The sequence below is a fragment of the Chanos chanos genome, chromosome 2 (assembly GCF_902362185.1).
Source record: "Chanos chanos chromosome 2, fChaCha1.1, whole genome shotgun sequence".
NCBI lineage: Eukaryota > Metazoa > Chordata > Actinopteri > Gonorynchiformes > Chanidae > Chanos > Chanos chanos.
Window position 1 is genome coordinate 17278113 of NC_044496.1, and position 12618 is coordinate 17290730.

At 39.6% G+C, this 12618-nt stretch overlaps 1 pseudogene; it reads right to left on the reverse strand.

Annotated features, from left to right (window-relative positions):
* Window positions 1-5118: 5118 nt before the first annotated feature.
* LOC115805340 (sodium/potassium/calcium exchanger 1-like) lies at window positions 5119-11966 on the reverse strand (annotated as a pseudogene).
* Between the last annotated feature and the right edge of the window lie 652 nt (window positions 11967-12618).

The window sequence follows — 12618 nt, forward strand, 5'->3', positions numbered from 1 at the left end:
TTGTATCTTTTCCTCTCTGTCTTTATCTTTCTTGACTTCCAGATTCTTTTTTCTCCCATCCTCTACTTAGTATTTTTATACCTTTACATTGCATCTCTTTAAACACAGACACAGTGGCTTTACAGCTGTTTTCTCTGGTCAGTGTTGCCATGGCTCCTCCCAGACAGGTGTATAGACTTGTAAAGAAAGTCCTAGTAATGTCAGTACATGTGGTTAGGAGTCCTGCCTCTACACACTTGCTTTTCACATGGTGACGCTTAAATACACAAACTGCTCTTGAATGTGATACAGTTACAGGGTATTCTTTCAGAACAAAAAACATTACAAACTTGTACACATTGCAGATACGCTGTATATAGAACATTAGAGTGTTTTTATACAAAAATACATTTGTATCATACAGTCATATATTAAGCATCATATTAGCAATATTTTACTTGAATGTAAATCTATTTGAATAGAGTAGCCACTATTTATTACTGTTATTGTGGCTTTATTTTATCTCTGAACTGCATGTCATAGCGATCATTTACTTTGCGTTTCAGTTAGCTCTCTTTCTGGTTTCAGCCTCCATATCTTTATGACATAAACAAAGTACTCAATCAATTGTGTATCATATCAGTGCTCTGGTTCCGCTTAGGTCAGAATAAGGCTTAAAGGGAAGTCCACCATTGTTGACATATGGGCACAACCACAGTTTAAGAGCTGTCAACACAGTTTTGTGTTTTGTTTTTGTTCAGTAGACCAATGTTTGCTAATGGTTTTTGCGGTTTACAGTTTGAGATCCAGTGACCATATCAATGCAGACTTTCGTGAGGTGATCACACAAAGATAGCTTTACATCACGACTTACACAAACGGTATCCACAGGATTATTCACCATATAAAAAACCCTGTGCTAGCAAGAAATGGGGTTATTCTTGTTTTTGTTGTTGTTGTTGTTGTTTGGGGGGGGGGGGGGGGTTATAACCAGTTGACATTTTAAAAACTCTGCATTTGGAAATTCATTGTCAACACATCTACAAAGTTAATGGTACAGTGAATCATTGTGGTGTTGTGTGGATTGTGAGTTATTTCATAAAAGAATGAATAAATACATACAAAAATCCAAGCCAATCCAAATTTGAGCTCCAGACAAAGACAAAGCTACAGTGAAGTTGGGGTTATTTTAAGACAAAGGGTTATACTGAGGCTCTCATTTTTGCCAGAGTGAAATATCCTTTAAGGAGACAACATTAGAACTAGGATTAGGGATAAGGTTACTCACAAGAGTTTACAGGCCTTTTTAGAGCAAGTGGGCAAGCAATGTCTTGTGTTTTGTGAAAGAAATGAGTTTGTTTCTCCTTGTGTAGCCAAAGCAATAATAGAGACAAAAACAGCGGTTTGACGACATTCAGTTTAATTGAACCATCTCACACCACAGCCCTTGTGACTGGCTGCCTTTAAATTCATGTCGCTTCAAAGTGCAGACCTGTCCATCTGGCTTATTCATCTAGCAGACTTTGTCCCTCACAGAGATACTTTTGTTGACATGCTTGGCTTCTGCTGAAAGAAACACAAAGCACAAAGATTTAGATATGTCAAAATGCCTCAGGTGAGCTCTGAGGAAGCACATTGTGATTTTGACTAACCTTGTACTTGACCTTGACATTGTCTAAGGTTTTGTCTCAGTGGAAGGATAAAGCAGTGGGTACTTGCATCCTCTCCTAGCCCCTCTCTTTCATTTAGACTTCAGCATGTAACTCTTGTCACACTGTATTTGAGTGTCACTGGTACATTTAGGATGTTGTTCAGACATGCATTAATCAACCGTTAGATGACACATGTTTCTATCATAAGGAGAAAGCATGAGATAAAGTAACCCATACTATTTCAGAGGGTGTGAGCTAGGCTTCAGTCTAAAAGCTTTCAATTTTAGGCTCGATGTTTGAGCTTGTCAGCACCAAGTGGTGATGTGTGCCTGTATGTGAGTGGATTGTATGAAGTTGCATAATAATAATCGACAGACTTGAATTTTTGGCCGGTGTTGACCTTGCTATGGTCATGGGGTGCCTTTATTTAATATACTCTGGTGAGGGTCGACACTCTTGATGCTAAGTTTGTGTGGCAGTTGTTTTCCAAAGGTCATAGTTTGTTGCACAGATTAATTGACACAATCACATTTGCAGTAACTATGTTATGTTGCACTATATAAAATCAGTTTTAAAACAATGCATTCTTTCTTCAGTTGTAGGGTACTATACTTCAGTTTTGCCTGTGTAAACTTTTTTAAGTATTTCCAAATCTGGATATGTATAGAGTGAAGCAGATCAGAGCTTTGATAAATTTGATAGATTTTCACATTCAGTTGTCCAGAGCTGGGACATACTATCTGTAAAACTGTATTTGTAGGCTTTAGTTACAGGCAGGAGAATGAGACCCTAAACCTTCACCATTTATAGAAGTAGTCTGCGTTTCATTTACAACATGCACACGTACACAATATATCCAGTGGACATCCCAGAAAATGTTGAAAAAAAAAACAATCATTTGACACTGTAAGAGTTAGAATTGTAAACCTGAAGAGACAGCCTGTGAAAATCCAGGCTGGTTTTTACTCATGCAGGAAAGGATGGTGATGTGTTGTTGTTGTTGTTGTTGTTGTTATTGTTATTGTTGTTTGAATATTCAGTGAAGTGGCCTACAAATGAATTCATTTATATCTAAATGCACTTTACAAACCCAGGGTTTTAGATGTAAATGTTTTGCAGTGGCAAGTAACTGAAGGAGTCACAAATGTCAAAACATTACATATCACAGATTGTGTATCATGGACCTGATCCTATCCTATGGCTATTAGATACAATGACAGGCATACCTATCCAAGCTCATCTTACTTTATTTAATGCAGGTTGTCCTCGACTGCTTTCCGAGTTCTGTCTTGACGGCCTCGTCTTAAGTCGATTTTGTCTGGGAAATCGGTTTATATAGTATGAATCATGGTCAAAAACCCAGACAAACTGAGACCCGAACAACAGCAGGCATTACTGCCTTAAGGCAACGAGGCCAGTCAATACTATCGTACAGCAGATGGAGCAGGTGTTGTAAGATGCTACGACCAAATGCGGCTACTCGAAAATGATATAATTACATTAGTCGGACAGCCGTTATAAGTCCTAGTGGCCATAAATCACATATTTCGTAAGTCAAGTACAATGCGTACATTGTTCTTACCTCAGTTATGTAATATAAGTATTTTAAATGTACTCTGTATGTTACCACTAAAAGGTTTGGAATGTTTAAGAACCAAATTTTTTCCAAAAATCTGTTTCTGATGTGTTGAAATGTATTTCTTAACTTAGATCAAGATCAGATCTCGAGAGAACTGGGAAACATGTTTCCCTTTGTGCTGATGTTAAGTGAACAATCCAGAATTTCTGTTGGATGAATGGACTTAATGGCAGTGTTCCAACACGGTCAAACATCTGTATGTCACTACTTTAGGTTCAACACAGTTGTCTTAGGGAGCGCATCACTAATCAAGTACTTTTGATGGTGATCTTTTCCAAATCAGTGTGCAATGCTAAAGTTAATCATGTTAATTCTTCTGTGTGTATGTCAACCTGAGTTAACCAAGAAATCCAAACATAACATCTTCAACAATATTTGCACTCATCTGTTAACTTTATAATGTTTTTACTTTAGGTATGTTTGTCAAGTAAAGGGTTGCTGAATGATAGAGAATGGAGACTGGTTCTTGTATCAGATGTTCAGGAAAGAGAATAAACTCTTGATATCATTTCAGTAAATAGTTGATGTCTTGGCTGCTGGAGGACCCCAGCTTAGAGGGTCCAGTGAAAGCTGTCCTCATCGCTGTTTGACCTTGCATATCATCACTTTCTAGGAGAGGCTGATCAAGTGTTGTTTTTTAAACATAAGATGAAGTTTAACCCTTAAAACTTGAATGTTCTCCTGTCAAAAATATAAATATTTGAAAAAAGAGGAATGTGTGATTAAGGTAGAAAACTAGAGCCATTTGTTATAACAGTAAAATTGTCCTGTTGAAGCAGAGGGAAAAATGTTATGTTGTGTTTAGGTTGATGTGTATTATATCTTTTTATTTTTTGAGATTATTTTAGAAAATAGTGACAGGGTTTACATCCTGTATCACTGTACAAAGACAGTAGATATTTGAATAAATCACAAGGTACCATCTGTATCTCCATGGTATATTACTGTAAATAAATTCACTTACTCTCATGCTCTGTCCAAGTGGGACTGTTTGTGGATGCATTTTGTATTTTAACCAACATCCATCATTAAGAAAAAACTTTCGTCATGTTGCATTCCTGCTCTACCAGGCCTAAAGGATCCACTCTGTGCAGTGTTCAGGAGCGTCTCTTTAAATGCATAGCCTAATCACACTCTCCATTACTTTGTACAACATTTTTAATGAAGGATAATGTCAAGTGCAGCTGGTGCTCAAAACAATTACAATATTTTGTTCATGTGAAGAATAAAAGAGCATTTCACACTCAGTACTCTGTGGAGGATGATATGGGTTGAATACAGAAAATGATCTTTTTATGCTAGAAGCCCAAGAGAAGTCTAAACAATGGAAAGAAGAGAGCCCTGTTAATGTTACACTTTTTAAGATGCAATGGTTTAAGAGACAAATGATAAAGTGAGAAAACTGACAAAGACCTCCCCATATCACCTGGTTTTATCGATGTGATGGCTTATTACCATATCATGAGGACTACACTCACTGAGTTTCTCCACTCTTAAACTCCATATAATTTAGCATTATGAGATGTACCGAGGCATATTTCTTCTTTTTGTCCTAATCCCAGTCACCCCTTTGTCTTCAGCTTGTTCAGTGTCCAGTAGCTATTTTGCATTCCTATGCTTCCATGTATGGTTGCTGACACTGAGTCCGACAAAATTAAACACTGTTTTTTTAATCTCCTCATGACTCCTATGCTATCACTCCAGTACAGTGTCATTTTATATCACTTTACAACTTGTCAAATATTCAGTCTCTCATTGGCTTTTTGGTCTCATTTTTGCCTTGCTTACACAGATTAAAAAAAATGGTCTTGTATGTCCACCATTATGAGATATGATCAACAGTTAGAATCAGACAGAGACCGGACAGGGAATAATTCGTTCTTCTAGCAAAACACTGAGGAGCAAGAAGAGAAAATAGAGCAGGAACATGGCAAATCCCAGTTTCTTGTTCATTTTCCATCGGCATGAGATGATGGAGAAGATGACACAGATGAGCATGAGAAACAGCAACACAATGGCACAGAACAGGCCATTACTCCTCACTGGCACAGCCTGTCCACGGCCACCCAGAGAGTACAGCAGCCATGGCACAGGGAGCCTGGCAGGAGAGAGAAACAGAGAGATTAGGATGACAACGTTAAGCACAAATGAAACATTTGATTAATGATGATGACAACGTGGAAGGGACATATCCATTGTTTGTGATGCATATGATGAAGAGTTTACCCCACAGTGATGTCAAAGATGTTGCTCCCCACAGAGCTGGACACAGCCATATCACCTAGGCCTTTTCGTGCTACAATCACACTGGTGATCAGGTCCGGTATGGAGGTGCCTGCAGCCAGAATGGTTAAACCCATAATCTCTTCAGAGATGCCGATTGTTTCACCCACCTGTTTACAAACGGTAGAGAATTATGTCAGTAATGAGTAATTAATACTGCTTCACTCTGAACAGTTGAGGTTATATAAATATAAACCTACTGTTGGTAAATTGCTAGTGTCAGTTAACTGTGTGAACAAGTTCCTAGGTGTGAGCTGACAAACAGCATGTTTGAACACTTAGAGACCAATTTATTAGTTAAACCAATCTAGTACTAGGTCAGACCCCATTTGCTTCAAGTCTAGCCTGAATTCTCCAGGTTCTATAAAGCAATTGAAATATTCTACAAGACTGTTGGTCAATGCTGACATGATGGCATTATATACTTGCTGCAGATCAGATGTTAGAACTCTCATGCTATGAACAGTCTGTTCAGTCTTATTCCAGAGGGGCCAACAGGGGCCACTCAATTACAGGAACTTGTTGCCATGTTCCTGGAACCATTCTAAGACAACACCTGCCTCTGACGTGGTGCATTATCATACAGGAAGTGTCCATGTTCTCAGTGGTAAACTGCAACCATGAGGGGATGTACGTAGCTACAGTCAACACACAGATACGTTGTGGCATTCAAACATTGTTCAGATGATCTAAAGGGGTTTAACAGGTACCAAGGAAACATTCACCACCTCATATATCACCATTGCACCATTAACACCAGCTAAATTGGGTCCATGGACTCATTTTGCTTAGACCAAATCCTCTCTCTGTCATCATCATGACACAACAGGAACAAGGATTCTTCAGGCTAGACACTTTTTCCCATAAGCTGACTAACAGTATGTCACTACACTAGGGCTACATGTTTGTGTTTGTGTATATAATTCTAACTGTCAGCTGTCTGAGTGAATCTGTATTTCAGTATTAAGAGAAACAGTGACCTACCTGATGAGCCCACCACACCATGAGGTAGGAGAATATGCCAATCCAAACGATTGAGCCCAGGAATGTTAGGAAAAAGTACTTCTCATAGCCCTAACAATACGAAGAGAACATGCTCTGTGGGTTATTAAATTCTTAGATGAAAGATCTTCTAGCAAGTAGCCATGCTTGTTTCTCTGTTAAATATCAGTGTATCCTATTTCTGATCTCAGTGTATCTTTGTGGTGTCCACTGCATTTATCAGTGTTATTCATCTAACATACTAACAGAGATAGACCTCACCCATTATGTTTATATTTGGGAAAAAAATTCAATAATTGTCTGCATGCAGATTTATATGTGAACCTCGCCTTTAAGTAAATATGAATTCTATGTTGAACAAACCAGGCCTTAGCAGAATGTATTTTCTGTCACACTCACTTGTCTGCGGACATCAGGGACAGTAAGCCACAGTGGAAAAACAATGGGTAACAGAAAAAGATAAGTGGCCTGTTTGCGTCTCGTATCTGGCCAATCAAGAGACAGTGGCTCATCACTCTCATCCTCACTGCTGTCATCCTCCTCCTCTTCCTCATCATCATCATCATCATCATCATCATCCTCATCCTCATCATTGCTCTCATCTTCACTGCTGTCAGAGCCTTCAGACAGGTCTGAATCTGCAGCATCCTGATGGAGGTGGACTGTGTGAATTTTCTTTTTTAAATAGATAAATAAACTGGTAAACTGGGAATGAAGTATGTGTGTATCGGTGTGTATATTATGTGTACTCTACCCCTCGTTTATCTGTGCGCTCCTCTTTCTCCTCCTCCTTCGGGGCTTTAGAGGTGGAAGGCTCAGCTGGAGGTGTCACTTGCACGCTGATTGCATTTGGTTGTTCATTTTTCCTGTCAAGACCTGTCAATCAACAAATATAAAAAAGAAAGAATGTATGAAACATGAACAAAAAACTCTCCAGGTTAATATGAGAAGTAGAATACAGACAGAAAAAAAGGAGTAGATGAAATAGCACTTGCAAAATTATTTGTTTCATTCAGTGCACTACTGAAACATGATTTCTTTCTCTTCACAGACAAATAAAACACTATTCCATCAACTTCATGTCATTTACATAATTAGTGTCTCAACTGCTCCTCATAATATGCGCACCAATGTTGATTTGAGTGTCTGACTCTCCACGGGCTCTCAGTGAGCTGTTTGCATATTGGGCTGATTAAGTCAGAGCCACGGCTGCTCCCCGACCTTCTGACCGTCCTTTTGTATGGTCATAACGGCAAAGCCAGATGCTATCCTTCCCAGTGGCTGAGTAGCATGATTACTATATGAGGTTTGAGGCGAAGCAGAGCCCTGATTACTGGGTGAAAAAGCCCAATATCAACTGGACTCATCAAATGAACTCAGCCTGAGCTCTGATATTTAAATGCCATAGTTTATCTTGACGCTTTTACATGCCTCAGATAATTGGGTGCATCTCTACAGCTAGTGATCTAGTGATCTCGAAATGGAATGCATCCTTTCATTGTTATTGTTAGGGGGGAAAAAAGATAGATAGGCATATATGTTAAAGAAGCATTCAGTGTTCACTATTCAAGACCTTTACGAGAGCTTCATGCTTAACTGAAACATTAGGGTCTTTCAACACTAGCAATACAGCTTCTCTATTTGACACAAATATACAATGAATACTTTCCCAAGTGTATGATACCAAGCAAACTATTTCTCACTCACAAATACACACGCGTACCCAAGCCTATTTCCTTATGTTTTCTTTTAGTGTGCATTCTTTTGTCCTCACAACTGGTCCAATTCAGAGAAACAGTGTTATAAAGAGACTGTAGATGAGCAAGGAGACTTGGCTTGGTTACCTCTCAGATTTTTATTGTGTCTTTTGTATGAAGGCTTTAGCCTCCAATAGGGACACACAAAATAACATTCAATTAGCATTGAGTGGGCACAAAAACTCTTTGAAATGCTTCAGCTACAGACACCATAAAACCTCAAAATACAGAACCATGAACTGACACCGATGAGAACCCATATATTTATGAATGGTCACAAAATACAGCTAACTACAAGGCTACAGATCTCTTTATCACTCACTCTGTGTGTGTGTGTGTGTGTGTGTGTGCATTCCTTGGCGCTGTGGATATTCTTTTGGAGCTGCCGAGTCGGTGTAGGTATGTAGAGAGGGAGTGATTTAGATAAAGAGATTGAGTTCACAAGCTGACAGGGTCTCAGTCCACCTTTATTATCTCCATTAAGAGCTGATTAAGCCTTCACTTGTCTACTGTGATAGACGCTGAGGTACCGATGACAGGGACAAGGTCAGACTAGACTTAGTAGTAGTAGTAGTAGAAATTTTATTTCAGCCCTTATTAACATTTTTTTTCTTAATTCACATAGAAATAAATAAATAACAATAAGGCTTGAAGGACTGAGTGAGTTACCCCACAACCCAGATAATCAAACTCAAATATGATTCCAAATCCCTTTCATTTAACTAAGAATATCTAAATACCTTTTATCTAAATAGGAAACAGCATGGTTCAGTGCCAGCATTTTTAAATATGCAACTTTCTCATACACTCAAAAGACCCATCAATGCCTTTGTTAATATGTTAAATGTTACCTTTCTACAAAATAACTAGGCTTCAGGTTTCATTATAGAAAAGGTTTAATAACTAATGTCTTGAATGTGATGAAAATTAATATTTGTGCATTTGAACATTAACTCTCCCCTTGAATATCTTCAGTGAGGGCAACTATCCCACGGATTCAGTGGATAAATGCTCAAATTACAACAATAAACCCTGACAATGAGGGCTAAGAGTGGGGTGCATCGGTGTACACACCATTTCTCAGTCTTTAAGTGTACTTCTGTGGATTTACATACATAATTATTTTCATATGTGTTGAAAGCATATGTAGGTGGCAGCGTACCTCCCTACTTGCTGTGAACATTATTGCATTATTTGTTCCATCCTCAAAAAGCCTCTCCATGACATGATTGCTTATCCTCCACCGCATTCTCATAGAATACAGGCATGTTGCTACCATGACGACACACCACTACAAAAGCATTCAGTGATGATATTTCTTATGAATGATAATCAATAGTTCCCCTTCCTTCACTGGAATCACTTGATTTCGACTCAGCAGAGGCAAGTGGGGCTACATTTTAAAAAGACCATGAAGGCTCTTTGATTGTGAAAGTGTACATTTGTGTGTGTGTGTGCGTGTGCGCGCTCGCACGTGCGTGAGTGCATGTGTGTGTGCATATGCACGTTTACCTTCTCCAAGCGGATTGAGTGTGTGTAACATGAGATGATAGATGGTGTTTCTCAAGGTTCTGTTATGCAAGGATGCTACACTGGCCCCTCTCCTCAAACTGGGTTTGACCTACACAAAGAGAGTGACGGCAGTAAATAAGGTAAAGCAAGGAATCAACAAAATATGAGCAAACAGAATTCCAGTTTATCTATTTGTCAAATCCAGTTTAAAATTCACACATTTTAAATTTCATGAGAGACCCGTGAACACTATTTTCATATTGTGGAAACTGTAACAGGTTAGTGAAGAATCTTAGAATGGCTGCCCCACCTGGCATAATGATTCTAGGTGAGAGCTACTGTAGGGGACATTACCTGGAGTCTGTTTCTGTCCTCCTGTCTGTCTGTGGATTTGATCTCTGGGACCTCACTGTCCTACTCGCAATTAAACAAGAAATCATTAATCAGAGCATGGGAGTGCTGGTCAATGCATGTCACAGAATATAACAGAATAATGGAAATTCAATACTCTCTAATTACATTTGATGCACCTTGTTCCATTTAAACATTATTTTCATATCAATGTATCTGTGGAAAATTGTCTCTAGACAGTGCCTCTTCTGTCACGCTTAAACCAATCAAAATACTTGGAAGAGTGAGCGCAACAAAATACAGTCAGTGTGTGTGCATGTGCCTGATTCAGCCCATTGAGGACAATTTGTACTGTTTTAAATAGTATGTTTGCAACACAACCTGAAATCTTTTCTCTTATTCTGTCTCTTTGTCTTTATCCGATATTTATACACTGAATGGATGTGAATGTTATTCCAGTTTCCATAAGGTGACAGTGACAACTACATAAATGTCAGCAAATCAAAAACACAGTAAACCCTGTGCCGTATACATAGTACATAGTTTTCAGTTGTCCTACACTATGAGGCAACTCCAGAATTTAGCCACATTCTCAAAACTTTGACCACAAAATGTAGCCACAGTCTTTCACCTGATGCATTTGTGATCTTAGATTTTGAAACTTGATCGAGCATTGACAGGTGCTTCTTCAATAGGCTGTTTTATGAGTGTCGGTTGTAAAGACTTTAAGATGTGGTTGTAGCATTCCATAACACCTTTACATCATGCAGGTACTTAAGCCAAAAGCTCTATATTCTGAACTCTCACCTTCTCTGCCTCCTCCACAGCCAGGGCTTGGACAATGCTCTGGTGCTTATGGAGCTGAGCCTTGAAGGCCCACTCTAACTGGGCATTGTACTTCATAAAGCTCACATACGCCACATATCCTAGAAGCAGCAGGATGCTTTCCCACCATGCGATGGCACTATCCAGGAAAAATATAATGAGCATCAGCAGGATCAGGATGTAGAAGGAGACATCCCTGAAGAGCGGCCACCAGGTAAGACTCAGCATCTCATGAGAGAAGATCGCACACATTCCAATCACAAACAGGAGGTTGAAGACAGCCGATCCCACAATGGTCCCGATGCCCACATTGCTGTGGGAGATAAAAACTCCTATAAGGGAGGTAAAAAGTTCTGGAGCTGACCCTCCTGCTGCCATGAAGGTGGCACCGGCCACGTCATCTGAGATTTGGAGTTTCTCTGTGATGATGCCTAGGGCAGGAACAAAAAACTCATCACACACAATGGCCAAGGCCACAAACATGTATGTCATCCCAATGATGTGAAGCAGGATCCATCCATGCCTGCGCTGCTCCAGTGTGAACAGGTCTTGAGGATAATCTCCCTTTATGTGGGGAGCCTTTCCAGGGGGAGACAGAGTGGTAGAGAGTGAAGCAGTAGTTAAAATTGTTGGAGCTGGAGGAGTCACTGTGGCTTTAGGCAGAGGATCTATATAGATGCATCTTGTGTAGTCCCGTGGCTTGTTTGCATTGACAGAAGGCGGAATGATTGCATCAGGTGTTTCAGGTGAATCCTCAGTCCTTACTGAGTCAGGCATGCTCACTTCCCGAGAATGTACATACAGGACATCAAAATTCTCTCTCATCGCATGTTTTGTCCTGACTTTGGCTGTCCATAGCTCTGCATTCCTGCCTACTGACAGCTGGTAGATACAACAAAACAGCATGGCTGAAATCAAACAGAGAATCTTAGTCCATCGCAGCCTCTTTGTCTGACATGGATACATGTTTCCCGCCACACAGCAACCTAGAGTCAAGTCAGTTCCAGCAAAAAAGAAATCAACTCCTCTCCACAGATCAGAGCAGCGCTAAACATGGGTTCACAGTGTGGACAGCCCTGCAGTATATGTCTTTGCTCCTCTTCATGATGTCATAGATCTACACATTTGCACAGATCTAATGAGTGGAGGGCCATTTAAAATCGCCGGGCAAACTAGATTCCATGCTCCGTTACACTAAAAAAATCTGGCGCAGCAATGAAGATGTTTCTGTGCTTGAATCATGCGATCAGACACCTGTTGCTATGACGACATCACTGCCTTAAAATGCAACGACAACGATATCGTTATAACGTTATTGTACAAAATTACAGATAAATGTGAATAATAACGAAATCAACTAACGTGAAAGCAGGTAAAGTAAGCTATATAATTGCTTTTATTCACACAGAAATAAAAATAGAACTGTTTTTCCCCTGTGCATTCGCTTACACAGGGACTGCACGTTCAAGAACTGAGAAAATGTTTACTCCTCCACATGTGCTGATATGAGCTATATATTACTGGTCATGAAAACTTGCCTTTGATGGCTGTCGCCGAGCAGATGCCTCACCGCTGCCTCCAAATAGCAAGTAGTTAAGGTCAATGAAAAAAAATGTAG